The sequence below is a fragment of the Pelodiscus sinensis genome, chromosome 10 (assembly GCF_052426305.1).
Source record: "Pelodiscus sinensis isolate ZL-2025 chromosome 10, ASM5242630v1, whole genome shotgun sequence".
Taxonomy (NCBI): domain Eukaryota; kingdom Metazoa; phylum Chordata; order Testudines; family Trionychidae; genus Pelodiscus; species Pelodiscus sinensis.
The window spans coordinates 43587536-43602876 of NC_143061.1; the positions used below are offsets into that span (position 1 = coordinate 43587536).

At 45.8% G+C, this 15341-nt stretch overlaps 1 protein-coding gene across 1 annotated transcript in view; it reads right to left on the reverse strand.

Annotated features, from left to right (window-relative positions):
- The window catches only part of CLSTN2 (calsyntenin 2), an 824440-nt gene that overhangs the window by 35702 nt on the left and 773397 nt on the right, over nucleotides 1–15341 (reverse strand). The gene's annotated exons all lie outside the window — the stretch shown is intronic.

Below are 15341 nucleotides of genomic sequence, written 5' to 3' on the forward strand. Positions count from 1 at the left end.
AACTAACATGAGAAGTGAATTCCAGAACTGAGTTCCTTCTCTGTGTACACCCAGCCACTAGACTCCTAACATGCTAATCATCACTCAGTTTGACTGAGTTTGCTAACCAAGTGCCATGAACATGCAGACATGAACATGCAGAAAAAAAGACAGTTTCTCTGAATTCAAATCTTAGAGGACTTCAAACATTATGAATTCCAACCTGAAGTGATCAAGAAATCATAGCTGCATTGGCATATTATAGCCAACTAATTAGGCAAATAAGACACTTCACTCTACACCGGGGCAGCGAATTACTTTTTGTCAAGGTCCAAATTTCTTGTTTAAGACATAGTCAAGATCCATACTACAGAGAAAATAATAAAATATAACAATAATGATAATCAAATAAAAAAAGGTTTTGGGGTGTGTTCTAAAGCAACTGGCAATCCAGATTTGGCCCATGGTCCACCTGTGCCATATGTGAAATATAGCATCTGAGATCTTCATCTTTATTATCATATTCACGTTTAGTGGTCAAAAATAGATTTTAATATTCACCACTTGCAAGTAATTGAAGTTACTGAGCTACTGTCCTACACTTTGTATAAATCTCCATATAATCTTCTGAGTACACTTCTAAATATTGATTACTAAAGCCCTGAGATCCTCTTCCCCGACTCTCAATGCTCTATTTGCTATAAAAAACAGTTATTTCATAGATAGATAGATAGATAGATAGATAGATAGATAGATAGATAGATAGATAGATAGATAGATAGATAGATAGATAGATAGATAAGAAGGACTATAGACATTGAATGGTGTTGTGGGGCGGTTTTGTAGGCAGAGGTTTGGAATTCCTTCATTGCCCAGTGATTGGAGCAGACATCTCACAACATACTCTTGGATTCTTTCTTCAGCCAAAGAACATCAATCACCCTTTTTCTTCTCTGGTGGCATCACATAGAGAATCGTTATTTATCTCAGACTCCCCACAGTGAGAAAAAGATCAGCTCTGTTTTCTCATGTGCCAATCTGTCCATCATGCAGAAAATTTCCTCTGGATGGATTTCTGCAGAGTCTATGAAAATCTTCACTTTTTCAACCTTTCTACTTCAGGATCAGTTTTTATGGTACATTAAGCTCCTTCCAGTATACACCAAGTTCATACCAGACTCCCTAGGGGTATGTCTACACTACCCTCCTAGTTCGAACTAGCGGGGTAATGTATGCATACCGCACTTGCAAATGAAGCCCGGGATTTGAATTTCCCGGGCTTCATTTGCATAAGCTGGGTGCCGCCATTTTTAAAACCCCGCTCGTTCGAACCCCGTGCAGCGCGGCTACACGGGGCACGAACTAGGTAGTTCGAACTAGGCTGCCTAGTTCGAACTACCGTTACTCCTCGTGGAATGAGGAGTAACGGTAGTTCGAACTAGGAAGCCTAGTTCGAACTACCTAGTTCGTGACCCGTGTAGCCGCGCTGCACGGGGTTCGAACGAGCGGGGTTTTAAAAATGGCGGCGCCCCGCTTATGCAAATGAAGCCCGGGAAATTCAAATCCCGGGCTTCATTTGCAAGTGCGGTATGCATACATTACCCCGCTAGTTCGAACTAGGAGGGTAGTGTAGACATACCCTAAGAGACCAAGCTCCACAGAAAAGGGCCTCTGTCTAAAACCCTGACACTGATCCTGAAGACTTAAAGTTTAGAAACCAATGGCAAGAGTTTACTAACTGATGTGAATTGCTGTAATGTGATGGAGGATGAAACATATACATTCAAAGATTTAAAGATTACAATCAACTGCCTCCTCAGACCCTATGCTACCCACACTCCTAGCTACCTCCAAAGACATTACAGGCTATGAGGAACAGTATCCCCGATAACAACACTGAACACCTGATTACAGAGTTCTGAGACTTTGTCCTCAGCCACAACTACTTCCAATTCAGAAACAATTTCTATCTCCAAATCAGTGACACAGCCATGGGCACTCTTATGGCACCACAATATGCCAACATCTTTAAGGCTGACCATGACGGGGTGGTGCTGCCCCACTCTGAAGCCCAAGGAGTTCCCTTGGCCCAGCTGGCTGAAGGGGCTCCACCCCCGTTGTTCTGCTGGGCATGCTCGAGAGTTAGGGTGCAGATAAAAGTCCAGGCAGGCTAGCAGTTAGGGGAAAAAGACAGAGGGGCTGGAGCTCAGGGAGGAGCTCCTGAGCTGCCCCAGACACTGCAGGAGCCATACGTGGGCTGCTACCGCCCCAGGAGCCGCACTCACCACCGCAGCCGCCCAGGAGCAGCACCCATAGTCCCAGACGTCTCAGGAATAGCCCCAGCCTCAGCTGCAGCGACAGAGGATCCTGCACAGTGGGGGAAGAGGTAGGAAGGAGTGCAGGGTGGAGGACTGACCTCTGGAAGATCGGCGTGTTCTGGCAGGCATCCCCGATGACGAGGCAGTGAAAACGTTCACTGCCATCAGGGCCCAGGGCTGGTACCTGGTGGAGTGGGAGGGCCCGGGTCCCCCTACCTCTCCATCCCACCGCAAATCAGCCTCCAGGACTTTGAGAGGGGCTCACCCCAGAAGTAGGCCAGAAGGCTGTCTCCACCCTTGGAGAGGGCTGAGAACTCTTGGACTAGGCCCGAGCGCCGTATCTCCCCTGAGCAAGGGGTATTCACTTTTGGACTAGGCCAGAGGGCCATATTTCCCCAGAGCAAGGGGCATCGAATGTTGGGACTAGGTTGGGGGGGGCTCTTTTTCCACGATGGGGGGCACATCTGTTCTAGGACCCGGACTCACCCCCTAAAACTGACCTTCAACAGCATGTCCTCAGCTCTCACCCCCAATACTTCTACTTTACTTATTCTACATCAATTTCATCTTCATCATATGGATCCACGGAAAAGACACTCATGAAGAATTCCACAAGGATTTCAACAACTTCTACCCTACTATCAACCTCAGCTTGGACCAGCCTACAAGAGAAATCCACTTCCTGGACAACACAGTACAGTTAAATAATGGACAAATTTACACCACCCTTTATCAGAAACCCACCGACCACTACACTTACCTTCATGCTTCCAGCTTCCATCCCAGACACATTTTTCAGTCGATTGTATACAGCCAAGCCCTACGATACAACCAGATTTGCTCCAACCCCACAGAGAGGGACAATCACCTACAGGATCTTTACTGAACATTCCTAAAACTGAAATACCCACCTGGGGAAGTGAAAAATCAAATTGACAGAGCCAAAAAAGTATCCAGACATGAACTACTTCAAGACAGACCCAAAAGAGAAAATAACAGAACTCCTCTTGTTGTTACCTAGAGTCCACAACTCAGACCCCTCCAATGCATTATACACAATCTACAACCCATCTTGGAAAATGATCCCTCACTCTCAGAGGCCTTAGGAGAAAAACCTATTCTTGCTTACAGATAACCACCTAACCTGAAATGCATTCTTTCTGATAACCATGCCACACAACCACATCATAAGCCTCCAGGAACCCAGCCCTGCAACCAAAGAAGATGCCAACTCTGCCCACATAACTACACTAACAAATTCATCTCTGGAGCAAACAACATAAGCCACAAAATCAAAGGGTCATTTGACTGCACATCTAGTAATTTGATCTATGTCATCAAATGCCAGCAGTGCCCCACTACTATTTATATTGGACAAACTGGACTATCTCAGCGGGAAAGAATCAATGGATACAAATCAGATATACGTAAAGGGAACACACAGAAGTCTGTTGGTGAACATTTCTGCTTGCCTAATCACAGTTTGACAGAGCTGAAGGTGGCTGTCTTGTCGCAGGACAGCTCCACAAGTCAGATACATAGGGAAGGACTGGAATCAGAAGTTCATCCACAAATTCAGTTCACATGCTAATGGACTCAATTGTGATATGGGCTGGCTAGCACACTTCCTACTTAATAACCTCTGACAGTGCTAATAGCTCTCTGAGTGGTATCCTTCCTGTTTTAGCAATCTATCTATCTATTGACTTTGATTTTTATCTGCTTAGGTTTAAGTACCCATTCTCCTTATACTTAATGATGCTCTGTCTCATACACCCCTTCCTTTTTTCTTTTTCTCCCTTCTCTCCTTCTCCTCTCCTATTTATTTCGAGTTTTCATATCCCTTACTCATAACTCCAGTCATTTGAAGAAGTGGGCTGTGCCCACAAAAGCTCATGATACCATCTACATGTTTTGTTAGTCTATAAAGTGCTACCAGACCATTTATTGTTTTTTTCTGTAACAGATTAACTCACCTACCCCCTGAAGCTCCTAACCAACTCTTTAAATTATATCAGGAAATGCAGTTTGTCACCTTATTGGTTTGCCAGCTTTACAGGGGTCAATCATGCAGATTTATTATCCTGGCCAATATTGCAATGTGGGTATTGGAGGGTAAGAACTATGAACCTTCAGGACTAAGTGGGGGGATAGAGGAGAGTGAAGATGATATAATAGAATAATATTTCCAATCATCTTCATTAGATTAACTGGAAGCTCTCACTGGGGTCCTTCCTTGATATCCTCTGTCTGGGTATGTCTACACTACCCCGCTAGTTCGAACTAGCGGGGTAATGTATGCATACCGCACTTGCTAATGAAGCCCGGGATTTGAATTTCCCGGGCTTCATTAGCATAAGCGGGGAGCCGCCATTTTTAAATCCCCGCTGCTTCGAACCCCGTGTAGCGCGGCTACACGGGGCTCGAACTAGGTAGTTCGGACTAGGGTCCTATTCCGAACTACCGTTACTCCTCGTGAAACGAGGTGTACCGGTAGTTCGGAATAGGCACCCTAGTCCGAACTACCTAGTTCGAGCCCCGTGTAGCCGCGCTACACGGGGTTCGAAGCAGCGGGGATTTAAAAATGGCGGCTCCCCGCTTATGCTAATGAAGCCCGGGAAATCAAATCCCGGGCTTCATTAGCAAGTGCGGTATGCATACATTACCCTCCTAGTTCGAACTAGGAGGGTAGTGTAGACATACCCTCTGATACTCCACAAGAAAGTACAGTAATAACATCTACAATACAACTAAGGCTACATATTGTAGCTGATTACAACATATCATTTGAAGAAGTCTTTACTGTGTCATTTACAATGACATAATTGACCATTCTGAATACATATAAAGTACCAAAAAACTGCTTGTTAAGGTGCTCTTAAACTGGCTTATAAGAAAGAGCAGAATGACCATGTGGAGCTGTTACAATCTCTGAGGGATAGAATTCTCGTGTTAAAAATCACCTCACATTCTGGGAACCAATGAACTTCCACAAACCTTTGTGATTTGCCCGTCGCTATTAAAATAATTATTGAACTGCAACTCTACGTTCAGCATGTACAGGAATCATACAGTCAACCAATGATTCACTTCTAGAGGTTCAAAAGGAGTGAGAGGAAGGGTGAGAGGAGTATTTTCCTCTAAAACCTCTCCTTTTCCTCTCTGCAGGGGCTGCTCACAATGTCAGTGATGCATTCACTTAACTGTATGAGACTATGATTATTAGTGGAGCCAGCCACTCAAAAGGGAGGACAGGGAAGGCCCAGCAAAAGAGGGGGTCTTGCCTCCCCTCTATGAACTGGCTACTAGAACTGGCCAACTGTGAAAGGAAGCTCATGATTTCTTGTGGTGTGTAGCGATGGCTGTGCTCAGCCCTGAATGTTGGGGAGCTTCAGAATGGATTACTAGTCTGCACCTACCCCCACCATTTATAAAGGAATCAAACCAGAAAGCTGGTTATCAGGTAAGAAGCCATAATGTTTTCTTGGAAACAGCTTATTTAAAAACTTGGATGCAGAATTAAGCAACATGCTCAGATACTACTCTGGTGCTTACACACAATGATGCTGATGTCTATATTAGTACATAACTATTTCAGAGAGATCATTTCTAGAATACAATAAAATGATTCACCGTCAGCTATAATGATAATATCAGGTTTACTACGGAAAACCAGGAACTTTAAAAGTTAAGGATAATGAGACCCAAAAATGAGCTAGAAATAGAAGTTCAGACTACACCTTCTGTTGATTTAGTTTGGATTGATCCTGCTTTTAGCAGAAAGTTGCACTTGATGGCTTCCTGAGATCTCTTCTAACCCTATAATTCTATGATGATTCTATGCAGATGACACCAACATACATTGGTGTCACATACATTTGGCATACATTTCCCAGAACTGAAGAAGAGCTGTGTGTAAGCTCAAAAGCTTGTGTCTCATCCCCAGAAGTTGGTCCAATAAAAAAATATTACTTCTAGAGGTCCACTTTGTCTCATGACAGCATAAATCAGCACATTATGCTCATAAGCCCCTAAGTCTGATAGTACTGCAGAGGAGAAGAACTGTGTTCTTGCTGGTTGTTTTCAATTGCAGAGGTATGTTGTTTTCATCATATGGTGAGGTAACATCCACTAGAACACACACAGGAATGATTGTACCTGCATGCTTAGAAAGAAGAGTATACCTTACAGTTTGTTGAAATAGACCAATGTATAAGAATTCCATATATTATTAAGTATTATTAAAGCACAGATCAAGAGAAAATGATGCACCTGTCACTCTTGTCCTCTCATGGTAAACATGAGTAATTTTACCAATAATTGTGATCACCGGCATGGGTCTCATAGCACATGGAGATTTTGTAATGTTTGTAGCTCAATCTCTCAACAACTCAGATATCTTTGCAGATCAATGAGCATATGTGAAGAGAATGTGCACTTCAACAACCAATAACTTCCACAGCCATACAAAATGTACAAAATGTACAGTAAAACAAAACAAAGTAACAAAAGCTTTCCCTAATTCTGAAGGCAAAATTCATGCAATGGGTGAGTGCCGATCTGTTATAACTCTATATGGGTACGTCTACACTACAGCGCTAGTTCGAACTAACTTAGTTCGAATTAGTTAATTCGAACTAAGCTAGTTCGAACTAACGCATCTAGAACTAAAAACTAGTTCGAACTAGCGTTTTGCTAGTTCGAACTAGTAAGTCCACATTGAGTGGACTCTGAACAGGGCTTAATGATGGCCGGAAGCAGTGCCGGCAGGGCATAAAAGGAGGACTTAGAGCATGGAGATACTGTCTCAGGCTAGCCGAGGGCTGCGCTTAAAGGGTCCCGACCCCCACCCCGGACACACAGTTCTAAGGGGTGCCCCGCTTGCAAAGAAGTTCTGGCTTGGAGTGCCCTGAGTGCCCACACTGGGCACATCACACCACTCGGCCATCAGCCCGGCTGCACTTGCCGCAGGCTGCCATCTGGGGAGAGGGAGTAATTGGGGGGCTGCAGGAGAGCTTCCACCCCCAGAAGCCCGCAGAGCCAGCCCAGTCCTCCCCATCGGGGGCTCGTGCCCCATTCCTCCCTCACCTCCTTCCACTTGCCCTTCCCTAGCCCCCCTTCTTATTGATGTACAAAATAAAGATAACGTTTCTTCCAACATTGACTCTGTCTTTATTGAAAAAAACTGGGGGAGACTGGGAAAAGGAGGTGGGAGAGGGGAAGAGAAAGGCTGGGAGAGGGGAGGGCAACTAACATGATCAGGGGTTGGGAACAGGTCCCAGATGAAGAGAGGCTACAGAGACTGGGACTGTTCAGCTTAGAAAAGAGGAGACGGAGGGGGGACAGGATAGAGGTCTCTAAAAGCAGGGGTTGGGTGGAGAGGGTGCATTCAGAAAAGTTCTTCCTGAGTTCCCATAAAGAAGGACTAGAGGACACCAAAGGAAAGGAATGGGTAGCAGGCTTGAAACTAGTAAGAGAAAGTTGTTCTTGACAAAGCAAATAGTTAACCTGTGGAACTCCTTGCTGCAGGAGGCTGTGAAGGCTAGAACTAGAACAGAGTTTAAAGGGAAGTGAGATAAAGTGATGGAGGTTGGGTCCATGGAGTCCTATTAGCCAGAGGGTAGGAGTGGTGTCCCTGCCCAAAGTTTGTGGAAGGCTGGAGAGGGATGGCATGAGACAAATGGCTTGGTCATTGTCTTCGGTCCATCCCCTCCAGGGTCCCTAGGGTTGGCCGCTGTTGGCAGACAGGCTACTGGGCTAGATGGACCTTTGGTCTGACCCAGGACGGCCATTGTAAGCTCAGGGCTCAGGGTCGGGGGTCTCAGTGGACCCCCTTGATTTTCATGCACACCTGGTCCTGGGTGGCCAGGCTGGCAGCTCTCCTGCCCTAGACGGCCACTTTCCTGTGCCTAGTGCGGAGATCGTGGACGAGGTCCACGATGTCCGCACTAGCCCAGGAAGGTGCCCGCCTCTTGCGGTCCAGGGCAAGCTCCCGGGAGCCGCCAGCCTGGTCCCGGGAAGAGGGGGTGGGCTGGGGGGCATCGGGTGGGTGGCTTTGTGCCGTGCCAGGTTCAGGGTCTGCTAGCTGGGTGCTGGCAGGCTTGCACCTGGCACGGGCACCGTAGCCAGCCCGTGCCCCTTTAAGGGGTCCGGGGCCGGGAGGGGGCATAGAGTTTCCCTGGTGTTGGCCAGAGTGGCCACCAGGGAAACCTGGGGAGGGCTAGCCTCCCACTAGTTCGAACTAAAGGGCTACACAGCCCTTAGTTCGAACTAGCTAGTTCGAACTAGGCGTTAGTCCTCGTAAAATGAGGTTTACCTAGTTCGAACTAAGCGCTCCGCTAGTTCGATTCAAATTCGAACTAGCGGAGCGCTAGTGTAGCGCATAGGAAAGTTAGTTCGAACTAACGTCCGTTAGTTCGAACTAACTTTCTAGTGTAGACATACCCTATTGTACCTTCAATGAACCATAAATTACAATCTGTAATTTTCTACTTTCCAAAGGCACAAAATAAAATATGTGAAATAAAATATGTGAAAATAAAAATGTCCCACGTGCCTATGAAATATTGCTAACTAGTAACACAAAAAACTTGTTGGAAACGGAATGTCCAATAGTAGCATAGAAACAGTATGTGATTACGGATGGTAATGGTAATAAAAACAAGTATTTTTATTTGGGAGCAGGATAATATACTTCCAAAGACACCTCTCGAGCTCATTCTGATCTAGTTTTATATTTGTATAACTCCATTTAACTTCAGTGCTTTTGCTCTTGATTATGCAGGCACAACTTAGATCAGAATCAGACATATGACTTCAAGGTTTATATACAGTTATCTTATGACTGAATAGGATGCATAATACCTAAAATAAACACTCGCTAAGAAACATACTGTCAAAATAAAATATAGGGAGTGGTTGGAGAGCTGTTTCCAAGAAAGTTTTCTATCTATGAAATTTTTAACCAAAACTTGAATTTCTGTCACAGTCCTGAGTTCAAGCAGTAAGTAATCTTTTGCATTTCTAGGTAGAGTACCCAAATGCACTATCCTGGAAGCCAACTGAATGATAATTACCATGAAGAAAGGCAAAAGCTTTGGTGATAGATATCTGATGATGAACTGGATTATCTTCAATATAAAAAAACTCATATGCCATTGTGTGGCAAAACCTAAAACTCTCTGGCATAGCTTATACAAATTCCAATTCTTCAGAGAGGTTCTGGATTCAGGCTATCTAACTGATTACCTCAACCAAATTCAGAGCTAGCTGTTTTCATAGTCATGCTTTCACCAAGAACAATGGCGGTGACTGGATGCCTAACTGAGTGAATGCTAATGGAAATGGGGCAAGTTTAGAAGTTAAAATATAAGAAGAAGAAGTTGAAAATACTTAGAAGAAGTTAGATGTCTTTAAGTCACCAACGCCTGATGAAATGCATCCTAGAATACTCAAGAAGCTACTAGAGGAGGGTATCTGAGACATTAGCTATCATCATTGAAAAGTCATGGAAGCCAGGAGAGATTCCAGAAGACTGGAAATGGGTAAATATAGTGCCTATGTATAAAAGGGAAAATAATAACAAGCCAGGAAACTACAGACCAGTCAGCTTAACTTCTGTGCCAGGAAAGATAATGGAGCAAATAATTAAGGATTTCATCTGCAAACATCTGGAAAATAATGATGTGATAGGTAACAACCAGCATGGATTTGTAAAGAACAAATCATAGGGTACGTCTAAACTACATGCCTCTGTCGGCAGAGGCATGTAGATTTGTTTGTTCAGCAAAGGTAAATGAAGCCGCAATTTAAATGATCGCGGCTTCATTTACATTTACAAGGCTGCCACACTGAGCCGACAAACAGCTGATCAGCTGTTTGTCGGCTCGCCGCTAGTCTGGACGTTCCCCCTGTGGACATCAAAGCCCTTTGTTGGCAGCCCCGGTAAACCTCATTCCACGAGGAATACCGGGGCTGCCGACAAAGGGCTTTGATGTCGACAGGGGGAACGTCCAGACTAGCGGCGAGCCGACAAACAGCTGATCAGCTGTTTGTCGGCTCAGCGCGGCAGCCATGTAAATGTAAATGAAGCTGCGATCATTTAAATCGCGGCTTCATTTGCCTTTGCTGATCTGTCTAATCTACATGCCTCTGCCGACAGAGGCATGTAGTCTAGACACAGCCATAGATTCATACAAGCATAGACCTGGAAGAAACCTCAGTGGTCATCAAGTCCAGTCCCCTGCCCAAGGAAGGACCAATACCAACTAAATCAACACAGCCAGGGCTTTGCCAAGACGAGACTTAAAAACCTCTAGGGATGGAGATTCCACCACCTCTCTAGGTAAACCATTCCAGTGCTTCACCACCCTCCTAGTGAAATAGTTTTTCCTAATATCCAACCTAGACCTCTCCCACTGTAACTTGAGACCATTGCTCCTTGTTCTGCCATCCCTCACTATTGCGAACAGCCTTTCTCTATCTTCAGGAGGTTGAAGGCTGCAATCAAAGCCCCCCTCACTCTTCTCTTCTGCAGACTAAACAAACCCAAATCCCTCAGTCTCTCCTCATAGGTCATGCACTCCAGCCCCCTAATCATTTTGGTCACCTTCCACTAGACCCTCTCCAATGTGTCCATATCCTTTCTATAGTGGGGGGCCCAGAACTGGACACAATACACCAGGAGTGGCCTCACCAGAGCCAAATAAAGGAGAATAATCACTTCTCTGGATCTGCTAGCAATGCTCCTCCTAATGCACCCTAATATGCCATTAGCCCTCTTGGCTAAAAGGGCATACTGTTGACTCATATCTAGCTTCTCATCTACTGTAACCCCCAGGTCCTTTTCTGCAGAACTGCTGCTTAGCCATTCGGCCCCCTGCCTGTAACAATGCTTGGGATTCTTCCATCCCAAGTGCAGGACTCTACACTTGTCCTTGTTGAACCTCATCAGATTTCTTTTGGCCCAATTCTCTAATCTGTCCAGGTCACTCTGGACCCTATCCCTGCTCTCCAGCATATCTACCTCTCCCCCTAGCTTAGTGTCATCTGCGAACTTGCTGAGGGTACAATCCATCCCCTCATCCAGGTCATTAAGAAAGATGTTGAACAAAACCGGTCGAAGAACAATTCCTTGGGACACTCCATTAGAAACCGACCGCCAACCTGACATCGAGCTGTTGATCACTACCTGTTTGGCCCAAACAAGTCAGAAATGTCATTCTTGATGTTTTTCTGTTTCTTGTATAAAATACTTATCAGGTGATTCCTTAATTTCTTGGATAGTTGGCCTGACAGTCTAGCCAGCTTTCTATTCATCTTACAGTCCATTTATCCAATCCATATTCCCTTAACTTGCTGGCAAGAATATTGTGGGACACCATATCAAAAGCTTTGCTAAAGTCAAGGTATATCGCATCCACTGACTTTCCCATATCCACAGAGCCATTTACCTTATCATAGAAGCTAATTAGATTGGTCAGACATTACTTGCCCTTGGTGAACCCATGTTGATTATTCCTGATCACTTTACCCTTTTCCAAGTGCTTCAAAATGGATTCCTTGAAGATCCCCTCCATGATTTTTCTGGGACTGAGGTAAGGTTGACTGGTCTGTAGTTCCCTGGTGACTGGTCTGTAGTTCCCAAACCAATTTCATAGCTTTCTTTGATAGGATAATAAATCTTTTGGATAAGGGAGAAATGGTGGATGTGGTTAACCTAGACTTTAGTAAAGCATTTGATATGATCGTGTATGACTTTCTTATCAATAAACTAGGGAAATGCAACCTAGATTGAACTACTATAAGGTAAGAGCATAATTGGCTAGATAACCATTTTTCAGAGATTAGTTATTAATAGTTTACACTCATGCTGGAAGGGAATACCAAGGGTTCCGTAGAGGTCAGTTTTGGGACTGATTCTGTTCAATATCTTCATCAATGATTTAGATACCAAACTGGGAGGGGTAGAAAGTGCTTTGGAGGAGAGGGTCAAAATACAAAATGATCCTGACAAACTGGAGAAATGGTGTAAAGTAAATAGGATTAAATTTAATAAGCACAAATGCAAAGTACTCTACTTAGGGAGGAACAATCAGTTTTACACATACAGAAAGGGAAGTGACTGTCTAGGAACAGGGCTGGCCTTACCATGAGGTGAACTGAGCCGGCCACCTCAGGTGCCAGACTGTAGGAGGGGGAGGAGGGTGCCACTAGGACCCAGAGTGTAGAAAATTGTGTCTGCTGCTGGTGCATAGGTCTTCTCTCTGCTCTAGATGCACAGAGATGGTGGAGTGCTGTGCTGGAGGAAGGAGAGCACAAGAGACATAACAAGCAGTCAGGAGAAAAAGAGGTATGGGGGCATCATTTGAGCTCCCTGCCTCAGGTGCCAAAATGTTGTGGGCTGGCCCTGTCTAGGAAGGAGTGCTGCAGAAAGGGATCTAGGGATCATAGTGGACCACAAGCTCAATGTGAGTCAACAGTGTGACACTGTTGCAAAAAAAGCAAACTTGATTCTGGGATGCATTAATAGGAGTGTTGCGAGCAAGACACTAGAAGTCATTCTTCCACTCCACTCTGCACTGATTAGGCCTCAATTGGAGTATTATGTCCAGTTCTGGGCACATTTCAAGAAAGATGTGAAAAAGCTGAAGAGGGTTCAAAGAAGAGCAACACAAATGATTAAAAGTCTAGAAGACACGACCTATGAGGGAAGACTGAAAATGTTGGGTTTGTTTAGTTTGGAAAAGAGAAGACTGAGAAGGGACATGATAGCAGTTTTCAAGCACCTAAAAGGGAATTACAAGGAGATGGGAGAAAAGTTGTTTTCCTTGATCTCTGATGATAGGAAGAGAAGCAATGGGCTTAAACTGAAGCAAGGAGGTTTAGGTTGGACATTAAGAAAAACTTGTTACGGTGGTAAAACACTGGAATAAATTGCCTAGGGAGGCTGTTGAATCTACATCATTGGAGATATTTAAGACATCTATTAGGGTTGACTTACATCAGTGGTCCCCACCCATTTGGAGCTGCTGGGCGCCAGGGGGCAAGGCCGTTCACCTGCTGGGCGCCAGAGGACGGGGACACTCGCGCGCCCAGGGGCAGGACCGTGCATACGCCACACCCCCATGAGCCACGTGCCCTGGGCCAGCAACCCCATGTGCCGCATGGCCACGGGCGGGGCCACCCATTCACCGCAAGCCTGGGGCCGGCGCCCTCCAGAGCTGCGTGCCCAGGGCCGGAACCCCCACATAGCCACGTGCCCAGAGCCGGCACCCCACATAGCTGCATGCCTGGGGGTGGGGAGGCCAATTCGCTCTGCACCCTGGGCCAGCGCCCACCATAGCCGCACGCCCGGGGCTGGCACCCCCCATAGCTGTGCGCCTGGGGGCAGAGCAGCCAATTTGCCACGTGCCTGGGGCCACGGTGGCCAATTCACCACGCACCCAGGACCGGTGCTCCCCATGCGCTGTGCACCTGGAACGTGGGCGGCCAATTCGCCGTGCACCCGGGGCCAGCGTTCCCCATGCAGCATGCATCCAGGGCTGGCGCCGCGTATGCGCAGCGTGCCTGGGGCCAGCACCATGCATGCACCACGCACCCGGGGTGAGACCAGCCCTGAGCACTTGGTGGGCACACACAAATTCCCTCGCGGGCACCATGTTGGGACCACTGACTTACATGTGCTTGGTCCTGCCTCGAGGGCAGAGGACTGGACTGGATGACCTTTGAGGTCTCCTCCAGTTCCAGTATTCTATGTTCTCCCAGCTACTTCACAGTTAAGCTCAATCAGGGTATGTCTACACTACCACTCTAGTTCAAACTAGGGTGGTTAATGTAGGCAACCAGAGTTGCAAATGAAGCCCGAGATTTGAATTTCCCGGGTTTCATTTGCATATTGCCGGGTGTCGCCATTTTTAAATGTCCGCTAGTTCGGACTCCGTGCCCGCGGCTACACGCGGCACGAACTAGGTAGTTCGGATTAGGCTTCCTATTCCGAACTACCGTTACTCCTCGTGGAACGAGGTGTACCGGTAGTTCGGAATAGGAAGCCTAATCCGAACTACCTACTTCGTGCCGCGTGGAGCCGCGGGCACGGAGTCCGAACTAGCGGACATTTAAAAATGGCGGTGCCTGGCAATATGCAAATGAAGCCCGGGACATTCAAATCTCGGGCTTCATTTGCAACTCGGGTTGCCTACATTAACCCCCTAGTTTGAACTAGCGGAGTGTAGACATACCCTCAGATAGTTATATTTTATTCTGAAAGTCTGTAGTAGTAGCAAGGACTTAGAGAATAAAGACACCATCTTCTCTGACAGTTTCATTCAGTTTACCAGCTGGAAACTCTACAGAGGGAGACAATTAATTAGCTTCATGCCTCCATGCACTAATTCAAGTAGGGAACTGGTTAAAAGTGGGTGCTGTACTCTGGGTTCTGTGGCAGTGAATGACAAAGGCTAGTTATCGTCCATCCTGTCAGCCATAGAGTGCTGTTGATAAATCTGCTCTGCGTGGAGGAATAGAATAACCCGAGAATGGCTCTGCCCATTCCCCAGAGAATGGGGAAGGACAACTCTCCAAGGGCACATCTTCATAGCAGGGCTAAAGCTGAAATAAGCTACGCACCTTGAGCTACCTCAATTGCAGAGCTTAAGTCAAAATAGCTTATTTAGGCTTTTAGCGCTGTCTACACAGTAGGAAGTCCAAGAAGAAGCACTCTTCCTCTAACCTCTCTTACTACTTGTACAACGAGGGTTACAGGTATAACATTATGTTGAAATAACAGTTTGTAGTGTAGATGCAGATGATGTTATTTTGGAATAATGTTATTTATTCCGAAATAATGCTGTTGTGTAGACATCGCCCAAGTGATTTTAGCTGCAGTGTTACTCCTCTTCTTTAACATGTCTGTTCAGTTCAGTGAGGCATCTGGGATCACAGCATTTTTAAAATGTTGACAATACAACTGAGCTTCACTTTCTCTTATACCCAGATGGAGGCAATCATTTGCTTTCCCAATGCCTGGCAGAGAAAGATAGCTAG